At 47.1% G+C, this 20,873-nt stretch overlaps 1 protein-coding gene across 15 annotated transcripts in view; it reads left to right on the plus strand.

Moving 5' to 3' along the window:
* Nav2 (neuron navigator 2) overlaps positions 1 to 20,873 on the plus strand; it is a 704,255-nt gene that overhangs the window by 369,398 nt on the left and 313,984 nt on the right. The window lies entirely within an intron of this gene.

Here is a 20,873-nt window from a genome sequence, read left to right on the forward strand (position 1 = left end):
CCTGTATGAGGACCTGGGTTCAGTCCCCACTGCTGTGCACACATACACACACAAAGCATCATGAGCCAAGAACCCATTCCCTCCTACGCTGATTTCTCAGAGTGGTTGTGTCCATCAGGAGACCACAGGTGAGGCCTGGGCAGGGAAGGGGTTGGGCTAGAGCTGGGAGTCTTGTGCAACCCCTTCCTGTTCTGCCGCAGGGCAAACAGCAGACCTGGGGACTGATGGAGTCCCTCCATGCCCACAGCTGGTCACACACTAATGGCACAAGGGCAGGGAGAGGTGGCCAGGCTGGCAGTCACCTTGTGACTAGAAGCAGCAGGTTGCCAAAGAAGAGTCCAGGCCTCAGCAGGGAGGCAGAGCTGCCACTTTTGCCCACCATCCTGCACCTCCAGGAGACTGCCGATCTTAATTAATTAAACCCCCACCCCAGGATTCATAGGAGCAGATTAATTACAACAACAACCCCCCCCCCCCAACACACACACACACACAGGATTTCTCTACCATCTGCAGAGAACTGTTGGTGAGTGTTTTAAAGAGTCTGCTAAGCTTGAGAGGAAGAAGGTGTTTTGTGCAATGGATTAGAATGAAAACATAGAACTTTGGGCCTGGGAGACACAGGATGATACCTTGTCCAATACTCTCGATTACAAGAAGGGATTAAGGCCAGGTATTGTTTTAAAAAACACAGTTGGTAAAAAGTTTTTTGTAGGAAAAAACAAAAAACTCTTTGCTGACTTACAAAAGAGTAAATCGGCTTTTTAGTTGAAGAGAAGCTGATAACAGAAGCTGGAGTGGAGATGCTTGTGTCCGATAAGCCTGGGGTTGCTTCCATATCTGGTACTTACTAGCTCTGTGTTCTTGGACAAGTTGATTAACATCTCTAATCTCCAGTTTTCTAGTTTGCAAAATACCAACAATATTGAAACCCACCTCATGGGGTTTTTACGTAAACTGAATAATGTAATGTATACAAAGTGCTCATCACATTATTGGATCATCATTATTCATGATTGCTGCTATCACCATTTGGGGGTACAGGTGTAGAAGATGCAGATGAGCAGTGATGCAGAGCTGTGACCATGCCAGGGATAGCAATGTCATTATATTGAGCTCAGCGCCCACAACATTCCTCAAAGTTTGTTTGGTTTCCAAATAAGCATGTGTTAATTATCATTTTCCTGTTTCCCAAAAGGCAATTTTTGCAAGAAAAATACACCCTATCAAGAGAGAATTCCCACATATGAATTAGTGTGTAAAAGTGAACCTTCATTTTATTTCAAGATGAGGCCCAGCACCTCGGCTGGCCTGCACCCTTGTGTTGCTCCTCCGGAAAGAGATGTCCGGCACAACAAAAGTCAGTGGTTCTGGGATATGTCCTTTGCCCAGATCCCAGCCCCACAGCTCAACTCAGGGCCGAGACAGGTAGGATGACAGTTCCCCTAATGCCATTAGCACTGTGTGGCGGTTTCAGTTGAAATAATGACTAGACGGTGATGCGGTGATTAGTCACTTCCCTCTGGCCACAGGGGTGACTGCAGACTCCTGTAAAGAAAGCAGAAGACCCTCTCCCAACATGCACAAGACAGCCAGGATGCAGCTCTGAGGGCCACCAGCTTCCTGGTGACTGCCCTGACCTGTCCCTGTGGTCAGCCCTGGCTGGAGTCCACCATACCCTGTTTCTCTCCCCTCCACAAAATGACATCCCTCCCTTCACCTTCCTCTGTTTCCCAAAAGGCAATTTTGAAAATAGCACCTCTTCAATATAAAGTTAGAAGAGTCAGAGAGAAGAATCTAGTCCCTTTCCAAGAAGGAATTTAGCTGAGAGAAGCAAATCCTGTCTAATATCCTGGGTTAAAAAGAACCAGTTATGAACTACACATGCAGTTGACTTTGGCCCCGAGATCTATAGGGAAAGCTAGGGAGAAAAAAAAATAGTACCGAATCAGCAACCCAAGCAGTATTTCTCTGTGAGCTCTTCCAGTCATGGGCGTGAATAAGTAATTCCGTCCTGGGATCCTATCAGGTTCACTCTGTGCCCCCAGGTGTGGTGTTTGGAAAAATACCAGGGCTGGTGGTTCTTCTGTTTGGGGGAGTAAAGGAAAGGAAACCCCTTGGGAACATTGTTTCTTGGAAAACCATCACTCACCTGAGCCCTGTGTGGAGATGGAGGCCACATGAGCAAGAAGGGGCTCGTGACACAGAGCTGCTCAGACTGTGTCAGACCCAGAGTCAGCGCTGCTGTGGATGTCCAGATTGCTCAAGGAGAGGGTAGTCTGGGGAGTCATTCATCAGTTCATTCATCTTTTTTATTGAGCACCTACTATGAGTTAAACACTGTGATGTAAGAATGGTGATGTTTCTGTTGTCACAGAATTTGCATCCTTTAGGGGAGATTTAGGCAAAAGACTAGTAAAGAGATGAATGAATAAGTTTCTTTCAGCAGTGGCAGGTGCTATGCAGAAAGCAGAGTGGTGTGTTCAAGGTAAATGGGGGCACCTTGAGAAGAGGGGCTCTGAGGAGGCAGTGTTAGAACTGAAGAGCCCACCATGTGACATTTAGGAAGAGGAGCAGCTGGCAGAAAGCGCTGGGTGAGCACACCTTCGACAGGCGCAGGAGCGTCCCTGCAGCCTCTGCACTAGGGCTCATTGCAACTTCACACCTGGCCTGCCAAGCCCACCTGGAGCGTCCACTCACATAGCCCTCTCCTGGGGGGAGGAAGGCCAGGAAGGGGCGTTTAAAACTGCACCGGGGACAGGCAGAAATTGTGGACTCGAGAACTAATCCCTCCCTCTTCCCCTCCTCCACATCCTACCAACCACTGAGTCCTGTTGGGTCAGGCTCTCTGATTGCTCTTAGGTGAGTCCATTTGTTTTCCTGTCCATTACCTTCACTCTGGTCCAGACCACTATCATCTCTCTCCTGGCCTCCCGAAGAAGCTTCTAGATTGGCTTTCTCTCACACCCATAGGATTTTGCCATCACAAATCCATTCTCCACACTATGATCAGAATGATCTTCAAAGCCTCAACTCCATCATGTCATACCCACCCGACCCCCACGCACACCTTCCAAATACTTTTCCATGACTCCCCATCACACTCAGGATGAGGTCCCAAATCCTTGGGATGATTTGAGTCCCTTTCTATGCTGGTCCCAGTTTCTTCTCTAGCCTTCTTTCTAGACATATGTGGCTTTCCTTTCCTACATGGGCTTTCTTCCATTTCCTCCAATATACTGTCCTAGTTCTGACCTCAGGGCCTTTGCCCAAGACTTGCTGCCTCCTAATCTGTTCTCCTCCATGCACATGGATCTCAGTAACGTAGCTATTAAGTCAGCAGAGAAGTCTCCTTGTTCCTCAATACCAAGATACTACATAGGGTCTTTGGTTACATGTTCCCATATTTTCTTTTCTTACATACCCATGTTTGGTAGTGTCTCCTTCCTGCATTCATCCATAAGCTCCCGGGGGGCAGGAGCCACAACTGTCTTGTTCACTACTTTGTCCTCCTCACTTAGAAAGTGTCTGCAGTTCCCCAGATACTTGATATGCATTTGTTGAAACAGTGAAGAAATGAGTGCTTACAGAGACCTTGAACCTGAAATGTTCCACTTGAATATGCTACTTGCTTTCAACAAAATGGAATAACAGGAGACTCTCTGTATTTTCGATTCCATTCTCTACCCTATAGAGATGGTGATTGATATCTGAAGTTCAAGAATAAGCATAGCAAGCAGGAATTCTGGCAGATGCACAACCTGCTTAGGAAGTCTGTTCTTGCCTTCGACTATCTGAACGGTGCTATTTTCTTTGGCTCAGAGACATCTAAGACTGTGTGTACTCAGGGAAACGGTGGAGACCCACGGTGTGGAGTCAGGGCCAGGGGTGAGGCTCAAATAATAATCAAGTGAAAGAGGGTTGTGTGAAGCTTGGTAGGGGACCTTGCCTTTCTCGGTGGCTCAGGAATTGGAACATTCCCCCTTGTGTCAATGTGGAAGTGAATGAATTAAGCTCCGTTTTATGCCGTGCCTGGAAAAATACCAATTCTGTACTCGCATGCTTTCTGAAAGCAAACCCGGAGTGCCAGTCAGTCTCAGCTCTGCGAGGGACTGTTAAGGAAAAAAGAGCCAACATGCACAGACTATGGGAAATATCACTCAAGTGGAAAAAGATTAGAGCCATGGATTTTTACCTTTTTAAAGTTACATACCAATTTGGAAATGTGACTTTCCTCCCCACCACCGCCACAGCAAAGTGGGCATCCATGTAGACAGCCTCTTCTCCATGGGGATCCCTGGTTGGCCATAGGCTCAGGCCAAGAATCCCTGAAAGTGGGTCTGAGTGGAAATCGAGCAGAAAGAAGCTAGTAAGAGAGACGATGCCCAAGTTAGATGATGTGAGGTCTGCAGCATAGCAGTGCTCTGTAATTAGATTCTTCATATTTCGAACAAGTGGATTGGCACAAGATGAACATGCGAGTCACAATGAAAGAAGGCAGACTTCTAGAGCCTTCCAGGATGGAGTCAGGGTTGCCAACCACCCTGAGCATCTCCTCATATAGCCATCAGTGTGATCCACCCACTAACATGTAAGTAGCACAGGGATAAGACATCTGTCTTATTTAGTGCTGGTTCTGTGTGCCTAGCTGATAGATTGGCACTTAGTAGGTATTCAATAAATATTTTTTGACTGCATGAATCAATTAGTCATTCCTGGGTTACCCCAGCTCACTCTCCTTAATCTTGTTCAAAACTTTTCAGATTCTTTAGTCTTATTTGTTCAAGAAACATTTATTGAGCACCTCCTAGCTTTCCAATGGGCCATAATTGTCCTCTAGGTGCAGAATAGGCCCAGTTGAAAAACTCCTGCTCTGAGGCCCATTACAGCTGGATGAATATCTCATTTCTGAAAAGCCTCAGTTTCCTAAGCTATAGAATGGGATGTGAGAATCCAACATGGTCACACAGTGAAGGTGCTTAGCATAATTCTGAACACAGGGCTGCAGGTTGTTTTATCAGCCATTTTTTTTACTGTGACCTGGCTTCTCTGCCATGCAGGTCATTAGTTCTTAGGAGGTTATCTTCAATTTCTGGGCCCACAGTCCTGAACCCCCAAAATCAATTATTTCTAGCTATAACACGGGTAAGTGCACTCTTCCAACAATCTCAGGAAGTTTGGCCATGGTGATATTTAAGGGCTGGGAACGGCACACTTTTCCCTTCTTCCTGTTTTTTCATATTTTTAATTTTAATTAATAATCATGGGTTTCATAATTTTAAAAGTACCATATAAGAAAAAAAATCACAATGAAAATGTGTTTATTCAATTGTACTAAATCCAGAGGTGGGAAACAAGAAGGTCTTATTGTCTCTGATCATCGAAACACCTCCAGGAGACGGCAAGAATTCAATTTGTCCATTATGTCCCCAAATAATTGTGCCCAACCCAAGCACCAAGAAAGGAAGGGCATGTTCCCAAGTATACATGGCCATGTTGTACAGGTCAGTAGAGTTAAGATTAAGAGATGTGGGCTGCTGGCTTTATCTCTACCTCAGCCATTGTCTAATTCCATATGTTACTTGGAGGAAACTGCTTAACTTTAAATTTTATTTGTTATTGATGATTGTCATTATGCGCAATAGGGAGATTTGTTATGCCATATTTGTCCGAGCACATAGTAACTTAATTTGGTCAATATCATTCCCTAGTACCTTCCTTTCCCTCTTCTCGTGCCTCCTCCAGGTGCATGTGCTTTACTGACCTCTCTTCTAGTATTATTATTTAAATTAGTACATTGTAACCGCTTAACTTTGTTTTAAATAACTGCTGAACTTTTTAAGTCCCACTTTTCTCATCACTAAGGTGACAGAATCATAGAAAAATTCTTCCTTATACAATGTTATGAGAATCAATATTAAATACATCATATATAAGAGTGAATCTTCCTCTGGGTGTGGTGGTGCAGTGTGGCTTGGGAGGCTGAGGCAGGAGGACTGTAAGTTCAAAGCGAGCCTCAGCAACTTAGCAAGGCCCTAAGTAACTCAGCGAGACCCTGTTTCTAAACGAAAATACAAAAAAAAAAAAAAGGGCTAGGATGTGTCTCAGTGGTTAAGGGTCCCCTGGGTTCAATCCCTGGTACAAAAAAAAAAAAGAGTAAATCTTCCACATATTTTTTTCTTTTCCCAAATATCATCTGTGACATTATTATCATTTTTTTCTTCTTTATGGTCCTGGGGTTTGAATCTAGGGGTGCTCTACCACCAAGATACATCCCCAGTCCTTTCTGTTTTTTATTTCTGAGAGGGCCTCATTAAGTTGCCAAGGTTGGCTTCCATCTTGTGACCCTCCTGCCTCAGTCTCCTCGGTCACCAGGATTATAGGTGTGAGCCACAACATTAAGCGATGTCATCATTCTTTGCATATATGTGTGTGCCTTTTGCGTGTGTATGTTTATAAGTGTCTCTGCTTTGCTGTCTAATCATCATCTCAAACTGATCATGGCCGAAGCTGATCTTTTGCTTTTTTACACCCATGTAGTAAACTGCTTCTCCCTTGATTTTCTGTACCTCAGTAAATGGCACTAACACCTGCCCATTTATTCAAGCTAAACACCCAAGAGTCATCCTTCAGGATGACCAAACTCGATCTTACCTCACCACACCCACTGCCACCCCCGGGGCAGAGCTCCTGCCTTCTCACACCTGTCTGTCTCCTGGCTCCAACTCACCTCCCTGCCACCACCTGGAACCTGACAGCCCTTTCTCCACTGCATACCCAGAGTGAGAATTGACAGGTATATGTCAGGTAATGCCACTTGCTTGCCCAGAACCCTCCTGTAACTTCCTCTAACACCTGAAATAAAAGCCAAACAACTTTTCATCCTTTAGATCTCTGTTAGGGAATACGAAAAATTTTCTGTAGAAGAACAGAGAGTAAATATTTTAGGTTTTACAGCCTATGAAATAGCCTGTCACATGCCAGTCATCATCTTCTCCACCTTTATCTTTTTCTCCTTCCAACCTTTTAAAATGGAAAAAACTGTCCTTAGCTCATGGGCTAAAAAACCAGGCTGAGGGCTGGACCTGTACAGGCCACAGTCGGCTGAGAGCTGGCCCTTCCTTTCTCTCCAGCTCCCCCCTCTTACCATCCACCTTGCTCACTCTGCAAAAGCTCAGGGACTTGATTGCTGTCCTTGAGCATCCTGACCCCATTCTGCACAGGCCCTGGGCTCCTGTCTCCTCTGCCAGGAATACTGCTCCCTCAGGTCCTCTGTGCAGCTTGCTTTCTGCTTTTGTTCAGGTCTCTGCTTCCAGGTGCCCTCCTTAGGAAGCCTTTCAGAGCAGATACTCCTAAGCACTGTCCCCACCCCAGGAGCAGTGTCCTCGGTGGCTGGCCTTCTGTGTTAGCCAGTTATGTGGCCCTAGACTATCAGTGCCTTAGGGTGGGGCCTGACTTTCCCTCTCCAACACCCAGAATAGAATCAGGCACTTAGTGGTCATTTCAAAACATACATGTTGGCTACATTAACAAACATGAGAAGGATTCTGCCTTGGAGCCAGAGATTTCAGCCCCTGCGGTGCCACTCCTTGGCAATAAGAAGGCCATCTTTTTAGATCTTCAGGGCTGTGAGTTCTACCTAATCCAGAGGAATGGGATTGAGGTCCTGAGCTGTGCTGAGGTGCCTGTGGACTGTGAGAGCCCAGCTCCCTGTGCTGAGAGGATGGAAGGTTGAGTCCACGTGTGGACAGGCAGGGGCTGGCGGCGGGGAGCGAGCCAGGCTTTGAAGTGAAGGGAACTGTCCAGCTCTCAGGAAGCTGATGTCATTGGAACATCTTAGACCACAAGTGCTGAGAGAAGGCAGTGTTGATGTCTCTGGATGAGGCAACAAAGCGACTCCTGGAGCCAGAGGAGCACGGAGATAAAGAGCGGCCTTCCCAGGAGCACACCACCAAGCCAGCTGTGAACCTCGAGTGCAGACGTTGGAGGGATGGTGCATATCAGGCCTGGATGGGTCATGGTGGGGAAAGTTGGGAGTTCTGGAACCACATCATGGAACACAGTGCCTCCCAGCTCCAGGCATGAACCCCTGGAATCCCTGTCTGGGGCTCCTTGAGATTGTCAAACTAGAGGCCTACATCTGGAGAAGCCAGGTGTACCCTCCTCCCACCCCACCTGTGTCCCACCCTGCCTTGCTGCATCCAGAAATGGACTTGGATCTGGGTTACTGCAAAAGAAAGTCAGTTCCCTAGGGACACTGTAGGAAGCCACTTGGAGCGAGCCAGGGAGGGTAGTCCTATGGAAGACTCTGTTTCTAAATGAAATAAAAAATAGAGCTGGGGATGTGGCTCAATGGTCAAGTACCCCTGAGTTCAATTCCCAGTACCTAAAAAAAAAAGAAAAAGAAAAGAAAAGAAAGAAATTGGGGTGTACAGGGAAGAAAGCTGTGTAAGTCTGGATTTGAGAATTTTAGGTCCTAAATCATGAGTCCAGCTCTTGATTTTAGTAAAAAGGCAATCATATGATCATATAAATATACAGTATGAGAGGAAGAGTGATGATAATGTAGGATAAACTTCATCAAAACTATTTCTCAACAGCCCAAGGCAGAAGGCCACATGACCTGAGATCTAACCCTGATTCTGCTTTGTGACCTTGGAATAGTTACTTGGCATTTCTGGGCTTTGATTTTTATACCTATACAATTGAATGGTAAATCTTGTAGGATGGGTACGGGGGATTTAACTCTGGGGTACTTTACCAGTAAGCTACATTCCCTTTAATTTTATTTTGAGGCGGGGTGTCACTAAATTGCTGAGGCTGGCCTTGAACTTGCAATCCTCCTGCTTCAGCCTCCCAAGCCGCTGGGATTACAGGTGTACATCACCACACCTGGCATGGTTATAAATCTTGATGTCATCATCTCACTGAATTATAAGGATCAAATGAGAGAATAATGGAAGTCCTTGCAAAGTTAAAATGCTCTAGCCACGTATAACTTGATCCCTAATCAACTTGAGTTAAAGCAGTACCACCAACAGAGCAATAAACACTCAATGAGCACGATGTGGGAGATGCTCTGCCCAGTGTTCCTGCATGTGTTCACCTGGTCCTCAGCAAATACGAGAAAGAAGCACCATTGTAAGTCCCATGCGCAGATGGGGTAGCAAGGCACAAAGACACAACTAGCCAGGAAGGACCAGAGCCCGACTCCAAGCAGTGCGTCTCGTCTGGTCTCGGGAAGATGCATCGAGACCTGCAGCACTGATCTCCAGGCTCCCAGCTGGGCTTCCTCAGGGAAGATAACCACAATTATCCAGTGAAAACAGACTCATCTCTATCTCGTCCCTGCAGACAGGCTTAGTGATTGCCAAGTGCAGAGAGCCTGATGTTTACAGACTCCAGGAGCAAAGGGTTCCAACTGGGACAGTGAGAACCCAGCAATGCTGGGAAACAGGGAGCCAGGCCAGGCAGTGGAGGCTCCAACAGGTTATGGGGTCCTGTGAATGTGGCTGGGATTTCCCTATCAGGGTGGGCCCCCCTCACAGTGTGCTGAGTGGGTCTCAGGAATCATCTCCTTGAGCAAGCAGAGGCAGGGGCCCACCTCCCAGGGGCAGGCTATCCTTTTCCATGTTCTGTGCAGTCAGGGCTCTCTCTCTGCAGTGCCCCCTACAGGGCAGGGCTCTTTGCCTCTCCCTCCGTGAAGTGCTGTTTGCTCACCTCGGATTAAATGGATTTTGATGAGTTTAGCCAACAGAAGTTGTCAGATTCGGGCTGGGGATGTAGCTCAAGCGGTAGCACGCTCGCCTGGCATGCGTGCGGCCTGGGTTCGATCCTCAGCACCACATACAAACAAAGATGTTGTGTCCTCCGAAAACTAAAAAATAATAAATACTCAATTTTTTTTTTAAAAAAAGAAGTTGTCAGATTAGGGCCCTGGGCACCCCCTCACAGAGCACCCCACAGGAGCCTTCCCAAAGGTGGACTGGGATGGCAAAAGGACGTGATAAAAGGTAGAAGAACAATTATTGAAAGAATGGTGGCCTTTTTTCCTGGACAAAAGGAGACCCAGGAAGCATGAGCACTGTCACTAAACATTCAAAGGCTGTCCTGAGGCAGGCCAGCTCTGTGGGCTTCCAGAGGGTGAAAGTAGGAAGGCCAGGGACTGGACTAAAAAATATGCAGAAATGTGCAGAAATCTCACAGATAGAAATAGATCCAGAAGGGCAAAGAACTGCCTTGGGGGCAGCCAGCCAGGCTTACTCCATCACTGCAGGGGTTCAGGCAGAGGTCAGAGGCCCTCTAAGCAGGATGCGCTGGCAGGAGGGAGAACTCAGGTCTTTCCAGCTTGCACAGCTCGGAGTCTAATGTTTTGCAAGGAGGGAAGATGGGTAAGTGGGATAGGGCTTGGAATGTAAAGGGGATAAACACAGCAAATTCCCTGTGCTGGCCTTTCCCTCCTGCCATGCAGGACCTCACGTCTCCCTCCTCATGGAAATCCTGGCCCTCATCCCCGTGTCCAGCCTTAGCTTCTGGAACTCCCTGAGACCACAAGATTTTGCTATTACTCCATCCCAGAATGACAGCGAGCCCACTCCCTCCTCCCTTTCCCAGCCTTGCTTGTCTATGCCCTGCTGGTTGCTGGTGACACTGCAGGATCAAGGAACAGGTGACTCTGGAGCTAGTCCTGTCACCTCTCTCAGGTATCATGACACCATGACCTGGGTTCAGAGCCCTTGCCTCTGGAGCAGTGGTTCTCAATCTTTAGTGGGTATCAGAATCAGCTGTCAGGCTTGTAAAAATATAGATGGGCTGGGAGCCACGCGGTTCTCATTCAGTGGGCATAGGGTGGGGGCCCAAGAATTTGTATATTACAAGCTCCCAGCTGATGTCAATGCTGCTTGATTGCAGACCACACTTTGAGGACCACTGTTCTAGAAGACCTGAAGAAGATTTGAAGGCTGTCCTAGGGCAGTCTTGCTCTCTTTGGCCTCCTGTGAGTGGAAATGACAGGAATGACAGGGAACATTCTAAGGAAATGCAGAAAAGCAACTGGCCTCAAGTTCCAGGCCATGGAGTCAGACCAGGCTGTGTTGGAATTCTAGCTGCACTCTTGGTGAGACGTTTGTCGACTGGCAATTTGCTGAACACTTTCACGCTGTCATTACTTATACTGTAAAATGCTGATGGTACCACTTCCACAAGTTTATTGTGAGGACTGAAGATGGTGATTTATATAAAGAGCTTAGACAGTATCTGGGACATGTGTATAAATACTCAATAAACGTTAGCAGTTTTTATTGCCAAAATGAAATGGTGGGAATTTCAAACACCCCAGGACCACCTTCAAAGAATAGTGGCATCTGAACAGAGAGAGACAGGCCCAAGTACTGTTCCAGTCGTGCCTATTGTTGTTCTTTACCCTGCTGCTCCTGGCTAGAAGAGGAGGTACTCTTCATCATCCTTCGAATCTTGGCTTTGTGTCAGGAGCTGGCCACACATTCTGGGTGACTGTCCTTTGGTGTGACTCTCCAGGAGCCTGCCTGATAGGAACCAGATCATGAATAAGACACAGGACAAGGAGAGAGTCATTGAAGTTCTGTTGCCACAGTTCTGATGGAGCCCCATGGCCTCTTTCTCTCCCTACTCCTGTCCTGTGGTCTCTGGATTAGTAGTTAGAATGCTGTCAGTGAAGGCTGAAGTCTCCTGCCGCAGTCTCAAAATTAAGTGGGAGAATCTAGGGATGACTCCAGATGGTCTTCAAGGGTTTCTTTAAAGTGGGGAAGCCTCTGGGTAAACAGATGCCAGGTTCCACCTTGTCAGAGACATATCCTGAAATGGGTTCCTCAGAGTAGTACATACCTTGAGAAATGCTCTCACCTACTATTTGCAAAGAGTTCCGTAATTAAAAAAAAAAAATATTTTGAAGAAGTTACACTATTCTCCTCTTATCTGCAGTTTCACTTTCCACAGTGCCACTTACCCGCAGCCAACTTGTCTGACATGGAAAATTCGAGAGAGAGAGAGAGAGAGAGAGAGAGAATAAAATAAATAAAATAAATTTTGTGTCAGCATATTGTTTTATTTTATTATTACTTATTGTTATCAACCTCTTACATTGCCTAATTCATAAAATAAACTGTATCATAGTTACAAAAGATAGGAAAAACACAGTGTATACAGGGTTCAGAACTATCAGTACTACCTGCAGCTTTGGGCATCTGCTGGAGGTCTTGGGATGCCTCCCCAGTGGGCTAGGGGATTGCTGGACTCCATTTCTAGATTCTTCTCAGTGCTCTAGAATGCCCATTGGCATATTAAGCCTCCCTGAAGTCCTATAGCTGAGACACTGTGTATGGCTACTGAGCAGAGTAAGTTTCGTTTCTCACCAACTAACTTGGGGAAACTACTTTAGGAGTGTACAGTTTTCCAAGTGCCTTCACATGTAGGCTCTCATCTCATCAGGTTTTCAAAACAACCCTGAGAGATGAATATGCCCTTGCCTATTTCACAGGTCAGGCTGAGATGCAAAGAGCTTGGTCACTTGCCCTAGATCATAAGGCGATTAAAAGACTGTCTGCAATTGGAGGGCCTGAGAAAGAATTTGATGCAGTTGATGGAATCTTGCTAGTAGTAGCACCAATCATTAAAACAACAACACAACAAATAACAACAATAACAACAACAAAACACCAAATAGTGTAGCACTTTTTACTTGTCAAACCACTTTCAGTTGACCAATTTATATTATTTATTATTTATGTGTTTTCTTAAGCTCACATTTTGATTATGATGTTATCACACAGAAAGATATAACTACACAGGTTAAGAACATGGATTCTGTAGTCAAATGGGGTTTTAAACCAAGCTGTGTCTCTTCCTAGCTGTGTGACTTTGGGCAAGTTTGGGGATTTTTTTTGTACCTGTCCCCCCTCCCAGATAAAATGTAATTTTCATACCTGTATTGTAAGGTTACTATGATGATCCAATAAGATGTTACATGCAGACCTCTCAGAAAGGTATTCAGCACATGGAAAACTTAGGCAAGTACTAGCTATTGTTGCTGTCATTCATTGTCTTTGTTAATAATAGTAATATTGTGTAAGTCCACTTGGTTTGAGAGCCTGTGGAGAGGGCATTTGGATAGCAGCCAGTAGGTCTCAGGCCTAGCTTGGCCCTCTCATTAGGCAGGTTTGGACAGCTCACTTAACCCCTCTGGCCTCAATGATCTCCTTGGAAAATGGGATCACATCAACCACCCAGCTTAGTTCAGAGTGTTTCTGAGAATACCTGCCAGGGTAACTGATGGGACAGTGTTTGACAAACATAAAACCAGGTCCTAGGGAATTTCCAATGTTCCCATTTGACTGGAGCCTGAACGGGAAGAAGTTGTGGAAAGGGGACGGGTTGGCTCTGGGGAAGCTCTCTGCTAGTTCTGCTGTAGGAGCTGAGAACTGCTCAGGACTGCTGAGGCTGATCCAACAGCAGTAATTATGAGCAATGCAATTTCATGGACTAACATAGAAGCCAAGAGCCAGTCAGTAGCAGTGCTCAGAGTTCTTCTTTGCTAGACAATGGTACTCTCATTCTGGGATTTCCCAGATTATCCTTTGTAGCCTTCTAAATAGAAAGTGATTGTCTTGGCTGGGGCTTATGTTTCTTCCTGTTTACCCTCTTCTCATGTCCTATGGCCCAGACCCAGGTGCCAGGGCAGCTCTCCCCTGATGGTGCTGGTTGAAGGCCCCTGTCATAGGCTGGGTGAAGGAGCACACCCTGTACCTGCTGTGCACACATCATACACACACACACACACACACACATACACACAGACAGCCACCTCTAAGAGGATTAGGATGCCTGAACAAAACGGAAATCAGTTTCCTCACTATTTTTGTCCCAAGGGAAAGACCTCCACACCTCGGTCAGGTAACAGATTTTTTAACCCACTCTGCAAGCATTTGGTTAATTGCTCAATAACAAAACTTTTCCATGAAAGGCAACTGCATCTCTTCAGCAACAAACTGTTAGAGAGGCACTCAGTTCCTCAACAGTTCCCACGAAGTGCAGACCCCAGCCCCTTGGCAAAGATGCTGCCTCTTCAATCGCTAACCTGAATCCCTGGTGACCAGATCTGGCCGAGACTGAAAGGGCCAATCCTACAGGGAAAATAAAATCAACAAAGCCACACCGGCCTTCTCCCCACCAAAACGCTGCTGCGGAAAACAAAACAAAACCCCCAAAACCCAGCGAGAATCTGAGGGCTGTTCCTTTCCAAATAGTTCTCTGAATCACTCAGATATAAAACCAGAACCGAAGACAACGTTGGAAACCTGCAAGCTTTTTAATGCTTCAACAGTAACTCCAGGTTTCTGTGCCCACAGTTCTGTGGCAAGGGTTTTGGTTAGTTTTTATAGTTTTTTTTTTTTTTTCTTTAAACAGTTTTCTTTCACTTTACACAAACCGCTGGCCTACCTGAGTGGGCAGGCAAGCCTAAAGTAAATCTTGGAGCCACTTCCCCCAATGTCTACAACCCCCACACCCTGACACTGCCCTGGGTCAGAGATGGGGGTGCAGCTTCTGGCCAGTGGTGGAGGCAGGACTGGCTACCTGGAGACTTTTCCAAGAGGGGTCAGAGGTCACACTAAGATTGCACAACTTCAATCCTTATCTGCCTCATTGAGGTGATGGGGGGAAGGGGCTGGGGGAGGAGCCTCCGGGCTTGGGATGTTGAATTGAGCAAATAAATACCAGGGGCACCTGGCAACTTTCAGAAGGGAAAGCATGCCTGCTCTTCAGAGGATGTGTCTGTCTTGGAAAAGTAAAAACAAAACAAAACAACAACAACAAAAAACCCTGGATCTTTCAAGTGTCCTGAAACTTTACTTTTACCTGAGCCACTTCTACATTTGGTGATGCTTTGAGGTCTATAGAAAGAAATAAGATGTAAGCCTTGCTCCCCAAAAGCTTGCCTTCAAGTGGTATTTAAAAGTGTCAGGTCTCCAGATTCCCAGCAAACAGTGAAGCTCTTACCCAATGAGGGCATTGTGAGCTTCTGACTTCTTGCTGAGGGCCTTCCAAGTTGCCCTCATGGCCCAGTACTCCCAGTCTCCCCATGAAGCTGGGTTTATTTTGAATATATTTTGCATGGTCCAAGAGACCTGGATTCTTCTGAAAAGTTAGGTAATGGAACGGGGTGATCTTTAAACCTCCTACAGGCCTGCCACTCTGGATTTACTAATTCTGTTGAATTATCCCAACGATAAGCCAACTATTCTAAATGTACAATGATGAATAACAGAGTACTTGTTCCTAAGCAATTAAAACCTAGGAATGATAGTATCAATGTTCAGCCCCACAGTAATAAATGAAATGTACCTACCCCAACTACAAGAAGAGTTGGACAATTATAAAGGGCATAGGAGAGAGAGAAAGCAGGTGTGGAGGATCATACAGGAGAGGGTAAATAGTTATGGTTGGGGGAAAATCTGAAAGAAATTTATGAAATTAATTTTGCTATGAGTCCTATGATTTTCCTTTGGTAGAGCATGGAACCATGGAAAGACATGGAAAGACATTCCATGCTGGGGAAACAGCCTGAACAAGGCACGGAGTGTGAGCATGCGTGGCCTAGTCCAAAACGCAACCCACAGGGACACTGGGCTGGGAAACATTACCCCATCACTTGACCCCCACCACCAGCAGAGGAAAAGTGTTTGAGCCTGAGGACCCAGGAAATGATAAATTAAGCCCTGTAAAAGAACATATTAAAAGGCAGTGGCATTTAGTATGTGCATTGGGGAGTTGCCTTTACATGATTTTATCTCAAAGGAAAGAAAAAAAGAAAGGAAAGAGTTGAGGGAAGGGAGAGAAATCCTTTGCTGTCCTTTCTATTCATATCAATATCAATTCATTTCTGGGCTTGTCAGTGTGACGTGGTCTGCCCTCCTGAAAGCCAAACATCTTACTTTCAAACCTTCCAAGGGCCTTGGATCCCCTGCAGATCCCCATCTGACCTTTTAGCAGGGGCCTACTCCCCTCCAAGCCTGGTGGAGGGGACCCAGCTCCCACTGAGCTCAGGACCTCTCTGTAACAGGCTTGCACACGAGAGTTCTTTCCTGTCCAGGAAGGATTAGCGCTTTTCTTCAATCTGACATTCAGGTTCTGAAAAGCCTACCAGCTGTTTACTTCCACAAGCCTTTTATTTTAATTTTTATCTGTTATCTTCCTTTACACCCTAGATCGCTGGGCCCTCCTAGAACGGGAGAGAGGTTTTAAGTCTTTAAGCCCCTTGCAAAAATGTCTGCGCACAGGTTGCCTTCATTATCTCAGGGATGAAAAGTGTGCTTCACCATTTTTGACCATTAGCCACTAATATGGCTAGGATTCTCATTTGGCAGATGATGTGAAACTCCCTGTGGTATTTTACTCTTCAAGCCCAGTTATCTGGGGCAGGGGGAATAAGGATTCCCTAGAACAAGCTATCTGGCTTATTCCCTCCTCCCTGCTGGAGTGGCACACTGCAGCAGATCCTTCTGCTGTTGTTCCAAGACCTTGTAAAAGCTGACATCCCCCCTCATGTGTGGGTGGAAAGGCATCTCAGCCCACATAGTGCATTTGGAGCAGTCTAGAGAGCCCACTTTGTCTGAAGTTCCCCTGGCCGCCCCCACCGTGTCTGAACATCTCCCCATTAGTCATTGCTTTGGCTGAAAGAGTGGAAGACCCCTGTTAAACTGAAGTGCCTTATCTGGGAAACACATTAAGCTATTAACAGCTGGACACAAATTAGTTTATCAGACAGGGGCTGAGCTTGCAGGATCTACAGTGAAAAGGAAGCATATAGATCATTGGTTCCAGAAGAGGAAAAGCAGGCCTTTGGATGGGCAGCTGTCACCCAAGGGAGCATCAGTGGCACCTTCAGGATGCCAGGCCTCAGGCTCGGCTTTTTCTACCTGTTCTCCTCCCCGCTTCATTCTGCCTTAAGGAGCAAGGAAGGCACTCTGACTCTCATTCAGGAGATATTTGTCACGTGTCTACCACAGCTGGGCAGGTGATGAAAATTTGGAGAGGTTTATAGGAGGGAAGACAGACACAGGGATAAGTGAGTACTGAGTGACAAGGGACAGATCTCTTGGATGCTGGGGATGTGGAGGTCTGGAGCATTGCACAGCCAGTGAAAGGCAGGTACAATCTCTGGGGTCCTTCCCACAATACCAGGATCTGGGGCCCCACCTTGTGACTTCCATGAGAGTACAAGAGGGGTCACACTCAGGAGAGGGCCCACGCTTGAGGTGAGGAGGAGTCACTCACTGCCTGCAAGGGTCAGCACCAAATTGTCAGGCCCAGGGGATGGGTCAGAAGGCCGTGAGCTGAAAGAGGCCAACAGCCAGGAGGAACCACACTTCAGGGCAGATCAGCACAAGCATTACCCCTCGTGGTCAGCAAAGCTGAGCTCTTCCCCCTAACCCATATGCAAGTTCTGGTGGAAGATTACAGAGATGGGTGGAAAGAACAGAAAGGTGTGGAGAGAGGCAGCTTGGATGTGGAATAACTCTCAAGAAGGTTTCAAGGAGCCACTTTTGTCTGCAAATCTGCAGTGCCCTGACACCTGTTTGGGTGAACTCACAGCCCTTGCCTTTGGAGCTTCCTGGAGCATGCAGCAGTGGCTGGCTGGTGATGTCAGTTGTCTTTTTCATACACTCTTACTGCATGCCTCCTGTGATTTCAGCAGCCACCTAATCTGTGTCCCTAACCCTAACCCTAACCCTAACCCTAACCCTAGCCTTCACCTTTTCAAAGCTGTCCTCTCACTGTTACTAGATAGGTTTTCATGAAATGAGAACTTGGACAAATTGTTTTATAAGAATAAAAGGTAGAACTCCCTTTATAGAAACCTGTTTGGCCCAGCCTGCCAAAGGAGTTTCAATTTCTTTCACTTGATGTCTACATTCTGATCACACAAAACCTGTCGTACTGTTTCACCTCTGTGCAACCTGCCACATGTTATTCCACCTTCCTAAGGTGCTTTGCTCCTCTTGTTGGACCTGCCTTCAGCCTTCTAGATACAGGTCCGTGTCACTTCTGTGTCACCTTCCATGTTCCCAGGCTCATGCATAGTTTTTCCTTTATGCACCACTGTATACTGTGTGGCACTTGTTTGTAGTACCTGTTGCTTTAAGTGCAACAGTGTCTTTTTTCCTGCTGGATGGCATGTGTGCATGGTAGGGACACTTACACGCATGTACAATCACACACCAGAATGGGACTCTTCCTTACTCTCAACTCTCTGGACAAACCTGGGTTAAAATGCTTCATAAGGAATATGCGCTAAGTGAGCTGGGACGCTACGGTCTGTAGTGTGTGAGGTCTGAGGAACAAGGCTTTATTCCCTTCAATTAAAATGAGGGCAGGTGCCTTCAGTATCTCCCTCCCCACCTCCCCCTTCCTCCTTGCACCATGAATGGTACTTTCCATGTTTCACCAGTGAAGATTTTGATTAAGAACTAATTGTCCATTCTGCGACTTCCTGGAGGTGTGTGTCTTTCTAGCTATCCTTGAAAGCACTATGACCCTATAAATGCTTCCCCAGAGAGCACACAGAAACCCAATCTTGTAGCATTTTCATACAACCAGAGGCTTTGAACTCTACATCTTCCTACCCAGCTCAAAGGGACCCCTAGTTAAAAAAAAAAAAAAAAGCACTAGACAGCTGTTTTGCACTTTTAGCCAATAAGATTTTGTTAAGCTTTATTTTTGGAAAAAATAAGTTATTTTAGGATTTGGTTTCCAAATATATAAGTATATTTTAATATAAAATGTTTTTTCAAGTGACACATGTTCTCCCCTTATATGTTCCCCCAGGATGTCCCTCTTCCCTTGAGACTGCAAAATTACTCCCTATGTTTCCATCTCCAGAGAGAGAGGTGCACATAGAAGGTTTCCTTGTAGCCATTCAGTCTTGTAGGGCCATACATTTCCTTGTAGGGCCTCAGGCAGGATGTCTGGGCCTGGCTCAGTCCTAATTGCTGATGAAGCTGTATGAACTCACAGTGGGACAGTCACATTGAGCTCCATTCTTCCAGGCATGGTGACTCAGTGGGGCAACAAAATGGTCAAGATTGTTGGAATTTGTCATCCAGTTAGATAAGGCAGAAAATGAATAAGAATAAAAGTTGGCTTAGTTAACACAGTGAGCAGAACACAGGAAAAAAGAAAAATAGTAATGAGATAGGAAAAGTTTGCTGCATTAGAAGTCCTATGAGTAGGTGAATGTTAAAAATTAGATCATAGGTAGGCCTAGGAGAACAGTGTCTCAGGTAGAGTGACTATCAGGTGCACATCCTGAGCTGGGAAGAATTTTGCTATGATTGAGAAGAAACAGAGCCACTGTTGCAAACTGGAACATAGTTGGCAAGGCTCAGAAGGTGGGAGGTCAAATTGCAGGTCATAGGAAAACTGAAGATTTTTTTAACTCTGAAGGGAAATAAAATCCTGAGAGACATATGTAATATGACAACATTTTTATTTTATTGGTATGTTTTAAAAGATCACTTTTAAAAAGATTGGAACCCATTTTATCACCTCCCCTACTACTGAAAAGAATAAGATATAAGGCAACTCATAGTTCTTATCAACAAGAGAGAGCCAGGATTTCTATCCTCAAACTTCACTGTTGCCCAAATCAGAGATAAGCACTGCGGGTCTCGGTGGCCAGTGGCCTCTTGCTGTGGAGAACTGAAAGAATTCTGATGCTTGTCAGGATACTAAAAGTTTTGGGGGGTCATGGAGGATCGCTGTCAGGTTAGAGGATGCTGGACCCCTGAGGTCAAGGAAAGGAAAGTGGGGGGAGGAGAGTGTCTAGTTCCCCGAAGTATCAGAGAAAGGCACAGGGCTGCTTGCAGCAGGTGGGGAGGACTGAAGAGGAAACAAAGGCCACAAGGCCGCCTCCCATGTCCTCTCTTGTCCCTTCCTTCTCCTGCCAGGGCCACGGATGTCCTTTCTTTGGCAGCGGCCAGGTGTGTTTGAAAACACCCAAGCTCCGTCCTTCACGTAGCAGGAAATAAATGTTGCTGGGGCAGCGGCGTGTGGGCTAGCGCAGGGTGTGTGTGTGTGTGTGTGTGTGTGTGTGCGTGTGCGTGTGTGTGTGTGTGTGTGTGCGCATGCATCCATCCTACAGCCACAGTTCCAGGTGTTCCGGGGGCGGTGGCCCGAGAGTGGCTCTGTGGAACTACTTCGGTGAGTTTGGTGCTGAAAAAAAAAAATGCGATGGAGCAGAGCACGGGTGGGGAGCGGCAGGGAAGAGTGTCGGGGTTGAGGACCCGAAGGACCAGGAAGACACAGCCCGCGCTCCCGAAGCCCCTCTCGGGATCCTACCCCTCCCTTCTGCCCAAGGCTGTCCCGCCTCCCCGCCCTCCTCCAAAGAGTTAAGTACCTCCCGGCTCCGACCATCTCTCCCCCCTTCCCTCCGACCCGCGACAGTGGCGAGCCGCCCCACTGAGCGCCTGGGGCCACGCGGGGCTGCCGCGGGCCAGCGAGGGGGCGGAGAGCCGCCGGCCTCAGACCCCCTCCGCCCCCGTCCGCGGGCCCCAGCGGCCTCCGCGCCGCGAGGAGCGGGCGCTCGGACGCAGGGGGAGTTGTTTGATTTGGCGGAGGCGGGGAGGCCGGCGGGGAGCGCGCGACCGAGGCACGAGAGCCGGGCGGCGCGGGGCTCCAGGTCCGGTCCGCCCCGGGTGCCGGGGATGCCCACAGGGGCTGCGGCCGAGAGGACCACCCGGGACCCGGGACCGCGCGGCCGGACCTCGCCGGCGCGCAGGCAGGTGCTTCAGCTTCTCCCCACCCCGCCCCCTTTTCCTTCTCCCCTTCCCTCCTGGCTGCTG

This window comes from Marmota marmota, unplaced genomic scaffold (assembly GCF_001458135.2).
Source record: "Marmota marmota marmota unplaced genomic scaffold, marMar, whole genome shotgun sequence".
NCBI lineage: Eukaryota > Metazoa > Chordata > Mammalia > Rodentia > Sciuridae > Marmota > Marmota marmota.